General features: G+C 42.4%; 1 long non-coding RNA gene across 2 annotated transcripts in view; it reads left to right on the top strand.

Moving 5' to 3' along the window:
• LOC147340798 (uncharacterized) overlaps positions 1-17,321 on the top strand; it is a 109,030-nt gene that overhangs the window by 64,628 nt on the left and 27,081 nt on the right. Inside the window, exon 3 of one of the 2 annotated variants that reach the window (XR_015159060.1) lies at positions 10,790-11,163. The exons of the other annotated variant lie outside the window; for it this stretch is intronic. This is a non-coding gene — a long non-coding RNA (uncharacterized LOC147340798). Of the gene's footprint in view, positions 1-10,789; positions 11,164-17,321 lie in introns of those variants that run through there. 2 annotated transcript variants of the gene reach the window in all.

Genomic DNA, 17,321 nt, shown 5'->3' with positions numbered 1-17,321 from the left:
AGCTAGTGGAGGTGATGGAATTCCAGTTGAGCTATTTCAAATCCTGAAAGATGATGCTGTGTAAGTGTTGCACTCAATATGCCAGCAAATTTGGAAAACTCAGCAGTGCCCACAGGACTGGAAAAGGTCAGTTTTCATTCCAATCCCAAAGAAAGGCAATGCCAAAGAATGCTCAGACTACCACACAAGTGCACTCATCTCACACGCTAGTAAAGTAATGCTGAAAATTCTCCAAGTCAGGCTTCAGCAGTACATGAGCCATGAATTTCCAGATCTTCAAGCTGGTTTTAGAAAAGGCAGAGGAACCAGAGATCAAATTGCCGACATCTGCTGCATCATAGAAAAAGGAAGAGAGTTCCAGGAAAACATCTATTTCTGCTTTATTAACTATGCCAAAGCCTTTGACTGTGTGGATCACAATAAACTGTGGAAAATTCTGAAAGAGATGGGAATACCAGACCACCTGACCTCCCTCTTGAGAAACCTGTATGCAGATCAGGAAGCAACAGTTAGAACTGGACATGGAACAACAGACAGGATCCAAATAAGAAAAGGAGTACATCAAGGCTGTATATTGTCACCCTGCTTATTTAACTTATATGCAGAGTACATCATGAGAAACGCTGGACTGGAAGAAGCACAAGCTGGAATCAAAATTACTGGGAGAAATATCAATAACCTCAGGTATGCAGATGACACCAACCTTATGGCAGAATGTGAAGAGGAACTAAAAAGCCTCTTGATGAAAGTGAAAGAGGAGAGTGAAAAAGTTGGCTTAATGAGGTGGATGAAACTGGAGCCTATTATACAGAGTGAAGTAAGCCAGAAAGAAAAATACCAATACAGTATACTAACGCATATATATGGAATTTAGAAAGATGGTAACAATAACCCTGTGTACGAGACAGCAAAAGAGACACTGATGTATAGAACAGTCTTATGGACTCTGTTGGAGAGGGAGAGGGTGGGAAGATTTGGGAGAATGGCAGTGAAACCTGTATAATATCATGTATGAAATGAGTTGCCAGTCCAGGTTCGATGCACTATACTGGATGCTTGGGGCTGGTGCACTGGGACGACCCAGAGGGATGGTATGGGGAGGGAGGAGGGAGGAGGGAGGAGGGTTCAGGATGGAGAACACATGTATACCTGTGGTGGATTCATTTCGATATTTGGCAAAACTAATACAATTTTGTAAAGTTTAAAAATAAAATAAAATTCAAAAAAATTTTCAAAAAAAAAAAAAAAAAAAAAGCTCAACATTCAGAAAACTAAGATCATGGCATCTGGTCCCATTACTTCATGGGAAATAGATGGGGAAACAGTGGAAACAGTGTCAAACTTTATTTTTGGGGGCCCAAAATCACTGCAGATGGTGATTGCAGCCATGAAATTAAAAGATGCTTACTCCTTGGAAGAAAAGTTATGACCAATCTAGATAGCATATTCAAAAGCAGAGACATTACTTTGCCAACAAAGGTCCGTGTAGTCAAGGCTATGGTTTTTTCCAGTGGTCATGTATGGATGTGAGAGTTGGACTGTGAAGAAAGCTGAGTGCCGAAGAATTGATGCTTTTGAACTGTGGTGTTGGAGAAGACTCTTGCGAGTCCTTTGGACTGCAAGGAGATCCAACCAGTCCATTCTAAAGGAGATCAGTCCTGGGTGTTCTTTGGAAGGACTGATGCTAAAGCTGAAACTCCAGTACTTTGGCCACCTCATGCGAAGAGTTGACTCCTTGGAAAAGACTCTGATGCTGGGAGGGATTGGGGACAGGAGGAGAAGGGGATGACAGAGGATGAGATGGCTGGATGGTATCGCTGACTCGATGGACGTGAGTTTGAGTGAACTCCGGGAGTTGGTGATGGACAGGGAGGCTTGGCGTGCTGCAATTCATGGGGTTGCAAAGAATCGGACACAACTGAGCGAGTGAACTGAACTGAACTGAACTGAATTAGTGTGTAATGGTATCTCATTGTTTTATTTTCACCAGTCTACTCTGAAAAGTTATCTTAATTCCATATTTCCATTGTAGCATTTCCATTGTGTTTTATTACCATAAATTCTTCAGGCTTTTTATCTTTAATCTGAGGTTTAAATAGATCATCTGCTCAGGGAAACTTCTGCTGCTGTTTATACCATCAGTTATTACTTTGCTAAATTAGTCCTCTAATAATTTTTTCATGAACGACTCATAACTTTAAATCATGTATATTGGAAAATACTTATTTTTAATTCACAATACTGACCACATTTTCTTTTCTTGAGTATTGCTTTGTCCACTAAAGTTTAGTGGCTCCACACAAAAGTTTAAGTTCAGCATTAACTTCTTCCTTTTTTTTTTTTTTTTGGTTTATTTTGATTGTCTTATATACTTGCTAGATGGTAACCAAAGTTATATTAGTACCAGTTGCAGTTGCAGTAGTACGTTTACCCTGGAACTTTTACTTACAAGAATATATGTATTTTATCAGAATATTGACTTTATCTTATGTCTTCTTTGTATGGTTTTGAGAAGCTATATGCTCATTATTCAAGTATTTTTATAGTCTGTGCCTTTTCTCCACTGAGATTCAAATGAATCCATTTATATAATGTTAGATAGAGGGGATAATCATAAAATATGTTGATATAGTTACTAAGGGAGATATATTTTTAAAAGAACAGTAACTAAACTATTTGCTATTTGCTAGCAAAAATAATTTTCTCTCAGTGTATTTTGTAATTATGAAAGTCCAATTATTCTTGCATATAGTCTATATAATCAGAGAAGATATATTAGCAAGGACCTCAATCGAGCATAGATTTATAGAAAATCTAATGTTCGGTTTTAACTAGTCTAACTCAGAGTCTTGTTATGGTTCAGTTATCAACATTCTTGTTTTTCTGTCAGTAAAGAGAATGTGCTAGTTTTCTTGGGGGGAAGACTATTTTAATCAATATTTTCCTATGCTTTTGATTTTCAAGAAAACAGAAATCTTAAGACACTTGTTTTCAAGGGTCTGGTACTGTGCCTAATGAATATTTCTCTAATTAATATGTTATCATTAGTAAAACATACATTCTGTTTACTTCCAACACTGATTTAAAGTGACCTATGATAAAAGATGTATTAAATGTTTGGGATTGACATGTACAGACTGCTATATTTAAAATGGATAACCATCAAAGACCTACTGTATAGCTCAGAGAACTCTGCTGAATACTCTGTAATAACTGAAATGGGAAAAGAATTTGAAAAAGAATAGATATATGTGTAACTGAATCACTTTGCTGTACACCTGAAGCTAATGCAACATTGTTAACTAATTATACTCCAAGATACTACTTTGCCAACAAAGGTCCATCTAGTCAAGGCTATGGTTTTTCCTGTGGTCATGTATGGATGTGAGAGTTGGACTGTGAAGAAGGCTGAGTGCCGAAGAATTGATGCTTTTGAACTGTGGTGTTGGAGAAGACTCTTGAGAGTCCCTTGGACTGCAAGGAGATCCAACCAGTCCATTCTGAAGATCAGCCCTGGGATTTCTTTGGAAGGAATGATGCTAAAGCTGAAACTCCAGTACTTTGGCCACCTCATGCGAAGTGTTGACTCATTGGAAAAGACTCTGATGCAGAGAGGGATTGGGGGCAGGAGGAGAAGGGGACGACAGAGGATGAGATGGCTGGATGGCATCACTGACTCGATGGACATTGAGTCTCAGTGAACTCCGGGAGTTGGTGTTGAACAGGGAGGCCTGGCGTGCTCCGATTCATGGGGTTGCAAAGAGTCGGACACGACTGAGCGACTGACCTGATCTGATAAAATTAAAAATTTTAAAAAAGAAAATAAACTTTCATAGAAGACAAAGATAGCAATATAAACTAAAAAACATTGAGAATGAGGCAAAATATTATTGTACTTCACGGTATACTAGCTTTATCAATATAAATATAGTCATTATTTGAAATGGAAGGAAATTAACTCAGCATTGCTCTTTCACATAAAGGCATATAAATGCATATTCAGATATAGATACAAACAATAATGGCATTTTTATCAACCATTCATCTCCTTGTATGTTGTCCATTATAATAGAATCTGTTTGTTGTCTCTCTTAATATAGTGGTATCCTCTTTCATATATCAGATGTTTGTTAAGCACCTACTATGTGTCAGAGTGTTTCAGGCACTGGAGATACAGTGGTAAAAAAATTCCTTGTCCTCATGGAATTTATATTTTATTCTCAATTTAGGTAGAGATAAGCAAAGAAGCCAAATATATCATGTAATCACTAAGGACTATGGAGATAAAACAGGCAGAGGGAAAAAGAACTCAGTTAACTAAACATACATGGAATTAGAAAGAACACTAACTTGTTCTATATTTTTCATTTTTGTCACTAATATAAGAAATCTAAGACTCTGTGGAACTGACATTGAGAAAATCATGCCCAGAATTATATCTTGTTATTAGTCAATGCAGTGTTTAAAGTGGACATGGTGAGTTTTTAGCCACATCTTCAAAATATACATTCTTCATGTATTTTACAGGCAATCTTCTTTTTTAAAGTTGAAATACAGTCCATGGGGTCGGAAAGAGTTGGACATGACTGAGGGACTAAGCACAGCACATAGTTGATTTACAATGTTGTTTTTTTAACTGTTTATATGCAATCTTAACCCTGTTATTGATGACGGATTTCTTTTGCCCTGATGGCTATCTCTTTGTAGAATCTTAATAAGTTTGAGATTAGAAACAAAGACTTTCCTGCAATGCATGTGGTCTTAGTTCTTTTACACATTTCTTATTGGATGTTTTAAGTTATAAAAAAAATAGCACATTAATTTTTTGAAAATGACAACATATCTTATCCAGGAATAACTCTGGAACTTCATGAAAGAAGCTTATTTTCCCACTGTTAATTTTGCATGCCAAAATGCTCATATCATTAGTCATTTCTCTCAAATATATCCTTGCAATTTTTAACTGAACTGAGCCTATGAATTTAGTAATTTTCTAGTAGCAAATAAGATCCTACGGGAATGAGACACCAAGAAAAAGGTGGGGTTGGAGATAGTTTTGAGTATAGGTATAAGGCCTAGGATTCAGGATGTTCCATTGTATTTCAAAAATATGTGGGAGATACCAGTTTTGGAAGGACAAGCCTTGTGCACTTTTAAAGTTTGTTTAGTGTTGGCTCGTTTCTGGCTATGCAGTGAAAGTAAAAGTATTAGTCACTCAGTCATGGCCAACTCTTTGTGACCCCATGGACTATAGCCCACCAGGCTCCTCTGTCAATGGAATTCTCCAGGCAAGGATACTGGTTGGGTTTACCATTTAATTCTCCAGGGGATACATACAATGTATATATTTAATATACATATTAAGTAACCAGAAAATGAAAATTCATGGTTGGAGAGAATATTAACCAAGTTTTAATAGTTCTAATGTGAAAGACAATGCCTTTGCTAGCTTGCATTAAGCGATGTGAAATATACTGTATGAAAACATTTCCCAAAGCTGGCCTTTTGTTACAAAAATTTGAGATATGTGCAATTCACACATCTTTGATCAATTTAAGCACATTCTGTCTTACTGGCAGGGACCAAAATCTGTAATCAGACAAGGAGTCCTCTGATGGGGGAGATGATAGAAATGGCAATGACAGTGCACACGGGGTCCTAATTGAGGAATTTTCTAACGGTTATCTAGTAATACGGGGTGCCCTCCATTTGGACTCTGGCAGTAAGTTGAGTATTCTTTGGTTCCCAATCAGTGAAGTGAAAAATCATCCAGTTGTGTTTGACTCTTTGAGACTCCATGGACTATACAGTCCATGGAATTCTCCAGGCCAGAATACTAGAGTGGGTAGCCATTCTCCAGGGAATCTTCCCAACCCAGGGATCAAACTCAGGTCTCCCTCATTGCAGGCGGATTCTTTACCAGCTGAGCCACCAGGGAATCCCAGTCAGGATGAGCACAGTTCAAAATGTTCTCAAGTCCTGGGCCAGGGGGAATGATCTCATTTGGGACATTATTAAGTTCCTGTGAAGAGGAAAGACATTAACCACTCACAAATATTTTGTCATTGACTAAACTGCAAAGATGTATCTGTTAAAGCCATCCATCTGAGTAGACTAGTTCTCTCGAATAGTAAAGAATGTCAATACATCCTAAAAGCGAGTCGATATGTCAGGCATTGACAGAGCTGCTTTGAAGCCAAATGATCTGCTTTGTGCATTCACCTTTCTTCCAAAATATATTCACCAACACATGCAAATCTGGACTCGGCCTCCTCTGATGGAGCCTTTTCAAAGTAAACTGAGTTTCTGTGGCTGCAGTGACACAGACGTTTGGGTGGGAGGAGGGGTGGAGGTGATGGTGGCCATGCTATTTCAAGGCTGGGGAAATGGGTGACCCAGCTAACTAAATGACATGAACTCCCTCACAGACATGCCAGGCTTCCCCTTCATCTGCTCATGGCTGGAAACAGAAGAGCTCCATTGAATCAATTAAAGCAACAAGTTAGATTGACCCAAATTCTTTCAGGAAATGCAAAAGCCTGCTGGCTCCTGGGATTAGCTGGAGTTTCCCAATTGCTCCCCATCTGTACATCACCTTTGGGTCCACTCTAGCTGTGGATGGCTACATCTGCTCACCTCAGTGGCTTGTTTTCCAAACCAAGGTAATTTGAGAACCGCCTAGTTCTAATCAAGCTTCTTTGAACTCTGGAGAAACTTTGTGGCCAGCCCAAAGAGAAATTTGGCCTTCTTCTGAATTGATTTGCTGCATCTCTGGCATTCTTTTCCACCACCTGCCCTTGCTCTTCTGTAATTCCAGGTGTTGTAGCCAACTTGTTAGACGCAGCTTTGTGGAGAACACAGCCCAGAGCAGGTACCATTCAAGGCTTCATTTCTTATAAAGAAAGAAGGATGGGGCCAAGTGGCTGTAGGGGAAATAGCAGCATGGAAAAATAACTGTTTTTTTCCCATCAGGGTAGTGGCATCAGAAGAAGTGAAGAAAGGTCCAAGAACCTTATAGGCAATGACTGATGGCAGAACTCAGATTAAAGGAGACATGGGGCTTAGACAAATTATACTCAGGGCTCACTCTTTCAGCAACGGTTCCTACCCCTGTGATCTCTAGGGACCACAGAAAAAGCCTATGGCACACAGGTTCTTAAACCTGGCTGCACATTAGAATCTCCTGGAAAGCCTAAAACTGTATAGCACAGGGAGCTCAGCTCAGTGCTGTGATGACCTAGGTGGGTGGGATGTGGGGAGGTGGGAAGGAGGTTCTAGAGGGAGGGGGTATGTGTGTATATATATAGCTGCTTCACATTGTCGTACAGCAGAAACTAACACAACATTGTAAAGCAATTATATTCCAATGAAAATTTATTATAGGCACAAGCCCCTCCCTCAGAGAATCGTTCTTAATCAGTGTGGGGATAGGACCATGGCATCGGCACTTTAAAAGCTCTCCAGATGAAAACCAGAATTGCCATAAAGGACATCATTGAGCTGATTGACCACATTTGAGTATGGACGTTTTATTAGATCATATTGCTGTGTCAATGTTAAAACTCCTGAACTTGATAACTAGATTGTGGTTACCTAAGAGGATGTTCTTGTTCTTTTTTTTTTTTTTTTTTTTTTATTGAAGGATGTTCTTGTTCTTAGGAAATACATGCTACCATATTTAGGAGTGAAGAACATGATGTCTGCAATTTAGGTGAATGGATTAAAGGGGGAAATACCATGTAGAAACATAACAAGGGATGGATACAGTAAGTGGCAAAATGCTAACATTTGGCAAATCTGGGTGAGGGCTTACCCTGCTGGCAAGGGTTCCTTGTACTATTCTTAGAACTCTTCTGTTAGTTTAAAATGATTTCCAAAAAAAAAACAATTCTAAAAAGTACCCCAGATGAAATAATGTACAACAACATTTAGAAACTACTGGATTCAGAAAAACAGAGAATGAGTACCTATTAAACAGCGGTTACAGTGCAAGCCTTTCTGAGTCACTGTCCTACACCAGTTCATCTCTCTTCTTTAATGGTCATGTAAATCTCCTGGGAGTCTGGTTAAAAACTGTTTCTGATTCAGAAAGTCTGAGCTGAGGCCTGAGATTCTGCATTTTTAATAGACTCTCTGGTGATGCCAGTGCCTCTGGTCCATGGGCCACACCTAGAATAGCAAAGCTCTACGACTGAATCACCCTACCATCCACCTGTCAATCAATCAACATGTTTTTTTTGGAACCATCTCCTCTGGGCTCAGCAGTGTAGGAGAATCCCAAGCTCTGGGATCTAACCCCTGATGATCTGAAGTGGAACTGATGTAATAATAATAACAGAAAGAAACTGCACCACTAATGTAATATGTAATGTACTTGAATCATCCAGAAACTGTTCCCCCCACCCCCCAGTCCATGGAAAAAATTATCTTCCACAAAACAGGTCCCTGGTGCCAAAAAGGTTGGGGACTGCTGCTCCAAGTGAAGTAGGGTGGGCCTGCAGAGCTCTGTGGATAGGTAGTCCATCCATCTTGACCTCTGGACTATGGCATCACCCTGTGAGCCATGTGGCTTGGCCCTGTCAGAGTCACTCTGATCCCCAGAACAGAATGGAGCCCAGCGGAAGAAGCTGAAACAAAGGCTGGCAGCACATGGAAGGGGGGTAAGAAGCAAAACAGCCCATGATACAGGTCACAGGGGAAGTTCAGCCCCTCCTGGTGGGTGGCAGTTGGGGCCAAGCTGAGGCTCCAGCAGAGAGCAGCATAATTCTGATGAGGTGTCTGGGTACAGGCTGCCTGAATCTGGTTGCCTCCTCCAGCGTGGAGACTCATTTCTTAGAGTTAGATGTCCAAGGAAGATTCTCGTTTCATGCTGACTGTGGCATGCTTCGAGTTTGTTGCTTTTGCTGTAAGAGGAGCCAAAATGTCTCTCCCCTGGTGGGAGCAGATGGAGCATAGCCCCTGCCTCCATCAGAATTTTCCAGGCCTTGCCTCCCTCCTTTCCCTCATGGCAGCGCCCTTCCCCTCTGCCTGCCTGCTGTGATCATGTTTTTCATGCATTGAATTAGAGGCCAGTCAGTTATTTGTATCTCCCCTGTTTACATCCAAATCAAGGCCAACTAACGGGTGCACAGAAGGACCCAGCTGAGCAGGCAGCCCCAGAGAAGTTTCTGGAAGACAATTGAGAAAGACCTGGCTGACAGGTCTGAGTTTGGATCAGAGTGTTGCCATCGAAGAGCTGTATAAACTTGAGCAAGTTATTTAACATCTCTGAGGTTTAGGTTCATCATCTGTAAAGTGGGGCTGATGATAGCATTAAATTCATAGGGCACTGAACATCAAATGAGTTAGAGAGCTGAGCAGGAGCTTACTAGATGGAAGACAGGCATTCATTTGATGGGGATTTATTGAGTTTCTTCTATGTATAGACATATGTGTGTGTTAGTCGCTCAGTCATGTCCGACTCTTTGTGACTCCATGGACTGTAGCCCACCAGGCTCCTCCGTCCATGGGATTCTCCAGGCAAGAATACTGGAGTGGGTTGACATTTCTTTCTCCAGAAGATCTTTCTGACCCAGGGATCAAACCCAGGTCTCCTGCATTGCAGGCAGATTCTTTACTGTCTGAGCCACCAGGGAAGACCCATATGTATAAACATACTTTATACTGTTCTGAACCTGAAAGAGTGTAGGTGTTTGGAGCAGGAAGTGGAGAGCTTCAGTGCCTGGCTTTGGGTTTGAACCTGTACACTTCACTTACTAGGTGACTTTGTAGCAACTCCTGAACCTTTCTGGGGCTCCATTCTCTCATCTGTAAAATGGGTATGATAATAGTCCCTACCTCTGAGGATTGCTGTGAGGATTAAAGATGGGCTTAGAATGGGAGTTTAACAAGGATTAAGTGTTATTTGCAAAAGTTCCTGCAGTCGAGAGTCATAGGAGCTGCTTTGAGAAACCACACACACACTCATACACACGCATACACTATCACCACACGAGTGGGCAGCCCAGAGAGGACAGGTTACAGGAGAGACACAAATAGGCATTCATTGCCTGTTGGAGGCTCTTTGAACCTCAGGCCAGGGCCCATTTCTGCAAAAAATTCTCTTTGGGACTGTGGTGCCGTGAGCCCCTGGATTTTTTTTTATATGGAAGTAAAATCCACATAACATGTAATTAACCATTTTTTTTTGGCCATGTTGTGCGACCTGTGGGATCTTAGTTCCCTGACCAGCAATCAAACCCATGCCCTCTGCATTGGGAGTGCAGAGTCTTAACCACCAGCAAAGTTCCTGCAAGTGACCATTCAAAAGTGAACAGTTCAGTGGCATTTAGTACAGTCACCGTGTTGGCTGCCCCCTGCCCCCTGAGTTCTTTAGAGTTGGTTTCCCCTTTCAACTGGCTGTATCCAGAGGAGGCAGCCCTCATTTGTTTTTGTCAGTCTTCCTGTCACTGTACCATACCTGTCTCCATTCCCACCTGGTTCCTCCCCCTCCATTTTTCCAATGGGCCTGTCTCTCTGCACCCTTCTACCTTTTAGGGAGACAGGAGTAGGTGTCTCTGGCTGACATCTACATTTAGGGAGAGGGAGGGAGTATGTTGACCCACTGGAAAGGTGCCAGCTCTGAAGGGTGGCACCAACAGAGTTCAGGTTGGAGCTGGTAAAGCCACTTTTTGATACGGATGAAAACAGGCACAACCCATTGTCGCTTCGCCCTCCAGTGGCCCCAGGGACAGCAGACAATGCAAAAGGGATTACTACAAACTATTCAGACCTGAATTTTCATTGGCAGGACTGATGCTGAAGCTGAAATTCCAATACTTTGGCCACCTGATGTGAAGAACTGACTCCTTGGAAAAGACCCTGATGCTGGGAAAGTTTGAAGGCAGGAGGAGAAGGGGACGACAGAGGATGAGATGGTTGGATGGCATCACCGACTCAATGGACATGAGTTTGAGCAAGCTCCGGGTGTTGGTGATGGACAGGGAGGCCTGGGGTGCTGCAGTCCATGGCGTCGCAAAGAGTCAGACATGACTGAGCGACTGAACTGAACTTCTCTGAACTCCCTTCCATGTCTTTCATCAAGTATAGTTGGGAGAGCACTAGGGGACTCCTCAGGGTTTGGTACAGCAAAGGATTAAATAAAGGTGGTTGAAGTCTTTTAAAGATGGCTCTGGCCTAGTCCATTTTCCTAAAATCACAGCCTATCTATCACAGAGGTTGTCAAGCACATTAACTTGACATGATATGGCTGACAATGCCTTGCATGGTGTCAGTGCTGGCCTCACAGCACACGCTCAAAGGGGGATGACTCTTTTTGTGACTTTTCTTGGAGGGAAGGCAGAATGCAAAAGGAAGAGGGAGGTAGCAGCCAGGGGCAGGCAGTTTGGGCTGTTGGGCCTCCTGGACCACAAGGTTTGCCAATTCCCCCCTTTCCTTGAAATGAAGGTGTGACTTTGAAACTCAGTTGCTTCCTTTTTAAAGAATTAATTAATTTATTGTAATTGGAGGATAATTACTTTACAATATTGTGAAGGTTTTTGCCATACATAGATATGAATCACCCATGGGTGCACATGTGTCTCCCCACCCTGAACCCCCCTCCCACATCCCTCCCCATCCTATCCCTGTGGGTTGTCCTGGAGCACCAGCTTTGAGTGCCGTACTTCATGCATCAAACTTGCACTGGTCATCTGTTTTACATGTGGTAATATACATGTTTCACTGCTATACCCTCAAATCATCCCACCCTTGCCTTTTCCCACATAGCCCCAAAGTCTGTTCTTTACATCTGTGTCTCCTTTGCTGTCCTGCCTGTAGGATCGTTGTTACCTTATTTCTAAATTCCATATATATGGGTTAATATACACTATTTGGGAGAAGGCAATGGCACCCCACTCCAGTACTCTTGCCTGGAAAATCCCATGGACAGAGGAGCCTGGTGGGCTGCACTCCATGGGGTCGCTAAGAGTCGGACACGACTGAGCGACTTCACTTTCACTTTTCACTTTCATGCATTGGAGAAGGAAATGGCAACCCATCCAGTGTTCTTGCCTGGAGAATCCCAGGGACGGGGGAGCCTGGTGGGCTGCCGTCTATGGGGTCACACAGAGTCGGACACGACTGAAGCGACTTAGCAGCAGCAGCAGCAGCATACAGTATTTGTCTTTTTCTTTCTAACTTAATTCACTCTGTATGATAGGCTCCACTTTCATCCACCTCATTAGATCAGTTGCTTCCTTTTAAAATTTGTTTATTTCAGTGCTTCAGGTCTTAGTTTCTGCACATAGGATCTTCTATCTTCATTGTGGCATTTGAGCTCTTTAGATGCAGCATTTGAACTCTTAGTCGTGGCATGTGGGATCTAGTTCCCTGACCCCCTGGCCCTCTGCATTGGGAGTGTGGGAGTCTTAGCCGCTGGAGTACCAGGGTAGTCGCCCCAAACACAGTTGCTTCTTATTCACTCCGGAACAGTTTATGCACCAGGCTGTGTCTGACTTTCCATGTAGCTTATTTCTGTTTCCCAGGAATGTTGGCAAGGGGATGAAGCCTAGTTAAAGCTCTCCCCACTCCCTCACCCTTCACCTTTCACCTCTCCTGATATACAAATGCTTCAGCAGCAAAGGAGGCAAGACTCTCCAAGCAAGAAATAACTTCTCTTGTCCCTAACTGTAGACATGAAAGACAGGGGAGAAGAGAAACCGGGGATGCAGTGGAGGGGAGAGGAGTCCTCTAAGACCCATGGAAAGTTTTCTTTTTTCTTAATAGGAATTGAATTCAACGTTTTCAGAAATTATAAACGTTCCACACCTTCAGTGCAACCAGTGAAACAATACACAGGCATATGAAGCAAAATAAGCAATGTGCTCCCCTCTCCTTTTCCTCTCTACAGAATAAGCAATAGTAACAGCCTGCGTCTGAATCCTCCCTCTGCCTTCCTGTGCACATGCGAAGGCATGCAGGCACAGAGCCTGTGGTTGGAGATTTTGGTGTTTGTACTAGAATGGGATCATGAGATACACATTGCTCTGCAGCCTGGTTTATGCACTTAAGTACATCACATATATGTGTTAGTATGTGATATTTTTCTCTTTCTGACTTATACTCTGTATGATGGGCTCTGGTTCCACCCATGTCTCTACAAATGACCCAATTTCATTCCTCTTTATGGTTGAGTAATATTCCATTGCACCACGTTTTTATCCATTCCTGTGTTGATGGACATTTAGGTTGCTTCTATGTCCTGGCTATTGTAAATAGTGCTGCAGTGAATATCGGGGTGTATGTGTCTTTTGGAATTAGGGTTGTCTCAGGGTATATATGCCTAGTAGTGAGATTGCCGGGCCATATGGTAGTTCTGTTTTTAGTGGAATCCAGGGAAATGGTACAGATGAACCTATTTGCAGGGCAGGAAGAGAGATGTGGATATAGAGGATGGATGTGTGTACATGGGGGAGGAGGGGAGGGTGGAACAAATTGGGAGAGTAGGATTGACACATATGCACACACATAGACACTGCCATTTGTGAAATAGGCAGCTAGTGGGAACCTCCTATATAGTTCAGGGGGCTCAGCGCAGTGCTCTGTGATGACTTTGATTAGGATGGGGGCTGGAGGGAGGTCCAAGAGGGAGGGGATATATGTATGCATATAGCTGATTCACTTTGTTGTACAGCAGAAATGAATACAACGTTGTAAAGCAACTAGACCCCAATAAAAACAAACAACAATGACCAAAAAAAAAAAAAAAATGAGTACATCACAGACCTCCCAGCATACCAGTAGTCATAGATCTGGCTCATCTCTTCAAATAGCTACATAATACTCCATAACATGATTCTACTAGGATTTATTCAGCCATTTGTCTACTGAGGAGGGCTCAAGTTGTCTAGAACTTTGTGGTCATTCCTGTGAAAAAGGTCACAATCCCCACTCATCTCAGCATATTTACCAAGGCTGGTTAAGAAGATTGCTGGGTTTCAGAGGGCTTTAATTTACCTATGGCGAGATTGCTTGGCTGGTTTTCATAAACAGAATTCTGATTCTCTCCTTTTATTATCAAAAATTTTATTGTTCATCTGTTAAGCGGATCTCACTTGCCTTCTCAGTAATCCATGTATTGCCCCATAGTAGAGGGTGTGAACTGAAAAGGACTTTTGTAAGGAATGGACATCCAAAGATAGCATCTTCTTTCCTGTGTGATCCCAGGAAGAGGTGGATTACAATTTATCCAACTGGACCACATCTTCCTGATGCCTTCCTTCACTGATCTAGTCCAGTTATTCTCCTGCCTTTTCTAGCCATGAGCATTCTAGGCACAACCTTGATAAGCAAAGAGAAACTACATTTTGTTGGGAGCAAACACATTCTGGCTTCTCCCCCAGGTAAAGATTCCTTTGCAAGACAATGCAAAAGGGCTAGAGTGGCCACACTAGGAAGATGAGCACAAATTACAGAAAATGATGAATATCAATCTGCTTAGCTGGTTTCTTTTGCAAAACTATCGTTGAACAGTGCCTTTAAAAATCAAGGACATGGCGGGGACATGGGTGTCCACTATAAAGTTCTTCCAAACTTGTATAACAAAGTGTTAAAATATTGATATGTGGTTTGAGTTACAAAAATTCTGGTCACATACCATTATCTGAGCATATAAGATCCATATCAAAATACTTTACTGTGTATATACTTGATGCTTTTTAAAGCACTTTAAAACTCAAACTCCACTCTTACAGCAGCCTTGTGTGTCAGAAATCACTCTCACTGGACAACAGAGAGAATGAGGCCTGGAGAAGTAAATGATTTGTCCAAAGTCTCATATATAATTGGCTTCCCTGGTGGCTCAGTGGTAAAGAATTTTCCTGTGATGCACGAGATGCAGGTTCGATCCCTGGGTCAGGAAGATCCCCTAGAAAAGGAAATGGCAAACCACTCCAGGATTCTTGCCTGGGAAATCCCATGGAGAGAGGAACCGGGCAGATTGTAGCGCACTGGGTCACCAAAGAGCTGGACACAACTTACTGACTAAACAACAACACCGTATACATGATTGGCAACAGTGTGAAGCTTTGACTATGGGATCCTGAATCCAGTGTTCATTTCACTTGTAGGAAAGGGGTATAAAATGATATCTTCATTCCATTTTTCATTAGGCCTCTGTTTGAGTCTCATTTGGCTTAACCCAATTTCTCTTAGTCTAGGCATACAGATCTATGCTTCTTTCCATGACTGACTGAACACTGATGGAGCAGCAGTAATGTACTAGGTGTTCCAGAGACTGTAGAATTAGATCTGGCTGCTGCCCTATAGCTCCCAATCTCAGTTTGTTGAAGCCAATCTAAAATAGTTCTTGCTCTGAATAGACAGTACAGGTTTATAGGAACATGTCTCCTCTCTAAGCTTGTTTCTCACCAGTATGGACTCCTAAGGGAATCTCTTGTCAGACAGGAATATCTGGTAACTGGTGTTTGAGTAGTCCTGAAAAATCACCCTCATTTTGCCCAATTCAGTCTTAAAGATAGATGAATATGTCCGTTTGTTTTCCAGAAAAACAAATAGAGGCTAGTTTTCTCTTCTGAGGGGTCAGAAGTACATCTCACCCAAAATGTTATAGTCTGAAGCACATTGGAATGGTCTCTTTGATCCCAAATATTTTCTTTATCAGCGAAAATATCCCTTTTAGAGATATTACTCCTTTCTGACTGGGCTTCCCTCGTGGCTCAGTTGGTAAAGAATCTGCCTGCAATGCAAGAGGCCTGGGTTCGATCCCCAAGTAGGGAAGATCCCCTGGAGAAGGAAATGGCAACCCACTCCAGTATTCTTGCCTGGAGAATTCCATGGGGAGAACAACCAGGCAGGTTATAGTTCATGGGGTCGCAAAGAGTTGGACACGACTGTGTGACTTACACTTTCATAGATACTATTTCTTTCCTTTAGGGACTTCCTATAGCTCAGACAGTAAAGAATCTGCCTGCAATGCAGGAGACCCAGGTTTGATCCCTGGGTCAGGAAGACCCTCTGGAGAAGGAAACGGCAATCCACTCCAGTATTCTTGCCTGGAAAATCCTATGGAGAGAGGAGCCTGGTGGGCTACAGCCCATGGGGTCACAAAGAGTGGGACACGACTGAATGACTAACACTACTCCTCCCCCTCCTTTCTGACTCTCACATCCTGTTAGTTAGCATACTATATTAACCATGCTCTGTGAATATCTTTTGCAATGTTGTGGACATCTATCCCTTTTCTAATCATTCCCACTGCCCCTGGCCTGATCAACTTCAACAGTTACCACAAGGTCCCAACAGGTCCCTCTACTTATTATCGATATCCTGTGGTTCACCCTGCATTCTACCAGCAGGATTCTATTTCTAAAACACCATTCTGGTTATGTCATACCCTTGGTCAAAAACCGTAGCTGGCTTTCCATTGCCTGGAGTTGTAGTTTTCAAAGTCTATTTGTTCATTCGTTCATTCTTTGGTTTCCAGTTACCAGGGGATGCTTTTTTCATGCAAAATACTAGGTATCTGAAACCTCCAAGTGAAAAGCAGATAAAAAAAAGTGACATGCTCCAAAAAAAGGAGCTGTGCTTTAGTTGAAGCGAGGAGGGAGGACACAGAGCCTCCTTTTTTCCCTTGGCCTCAGGGAACACAGTGTGGAGACCACTGACTTACTCCTGAGATTCAAAGGGCTTAACTTGGTATTCAAGAATGCACTACCCTGGCATCTCCTGTTGGGCTTCCAACTTTCTCCCAAAGGAATTTGCTTCAGCAGTTTGGTCTCCACACAGCTGGAGCTTTCTCCACATTTTTTTTTTTTAAACAAAACTTTCTCTTTTTTTTAAAGCCACCCTTTAAAAAATATTTATTTAGTTTTGGCTGTGCTGGATCTTCGTTGCTGTGTGTGGGCTTTCTCTAGTTGCAGTGAGTAGGGGCGACTCTCCAGTGGCGATGCTCGGACTTCGCATTGTGGTAGCTTCTTGTGTTGCAGAACAGGGACTCTGGGCACCCAGGCTTCAGTAGTTGTGGCCCATGGGCTCAGGAGTTGCAGCTTGTGGGCTTAGTTGCCAGGAGGCATGTAGAATCTCTCCAGACCAGGGATCAAACTGGTGTCCCTTGCATTGAAAAGTGGATTCTTTACTACTAGACCACCAGGGAAGCCCAGCATTCCCCACTTTTTACCTTTTCCTGACATATGCATTGCTGTTCTCTTTTCCTTCATTGCACTCACCCTTCAAGGACAAGCTACTTCAAGAAAGCTTCTCTGACTACCTTGCTTCACAGACTACTCGATTCTCAGGGCTATGATGACTTTATCTTCCAAATA

The sequence above is a fragment of the Bos grunniens genome, chromosome X (assembly GCF_055505025.1).
Source record: "Bos grunniens cultivar Pamir isolate PY7600 chromosome X, Bosgru_T2T1.0, whole genome shotgun sequence".
Lineage (NCBI taxonomy): Eukaryota > Metazoa > Chordata > Mammalia > Artiodactyla > Bovidae > Bos > Bos grunniens.
The sequence above is the reverse complement of the archived record's forward strand: the minus strand, read 5'-3'. Positions and strand labels throughout refer to the sequence as shown.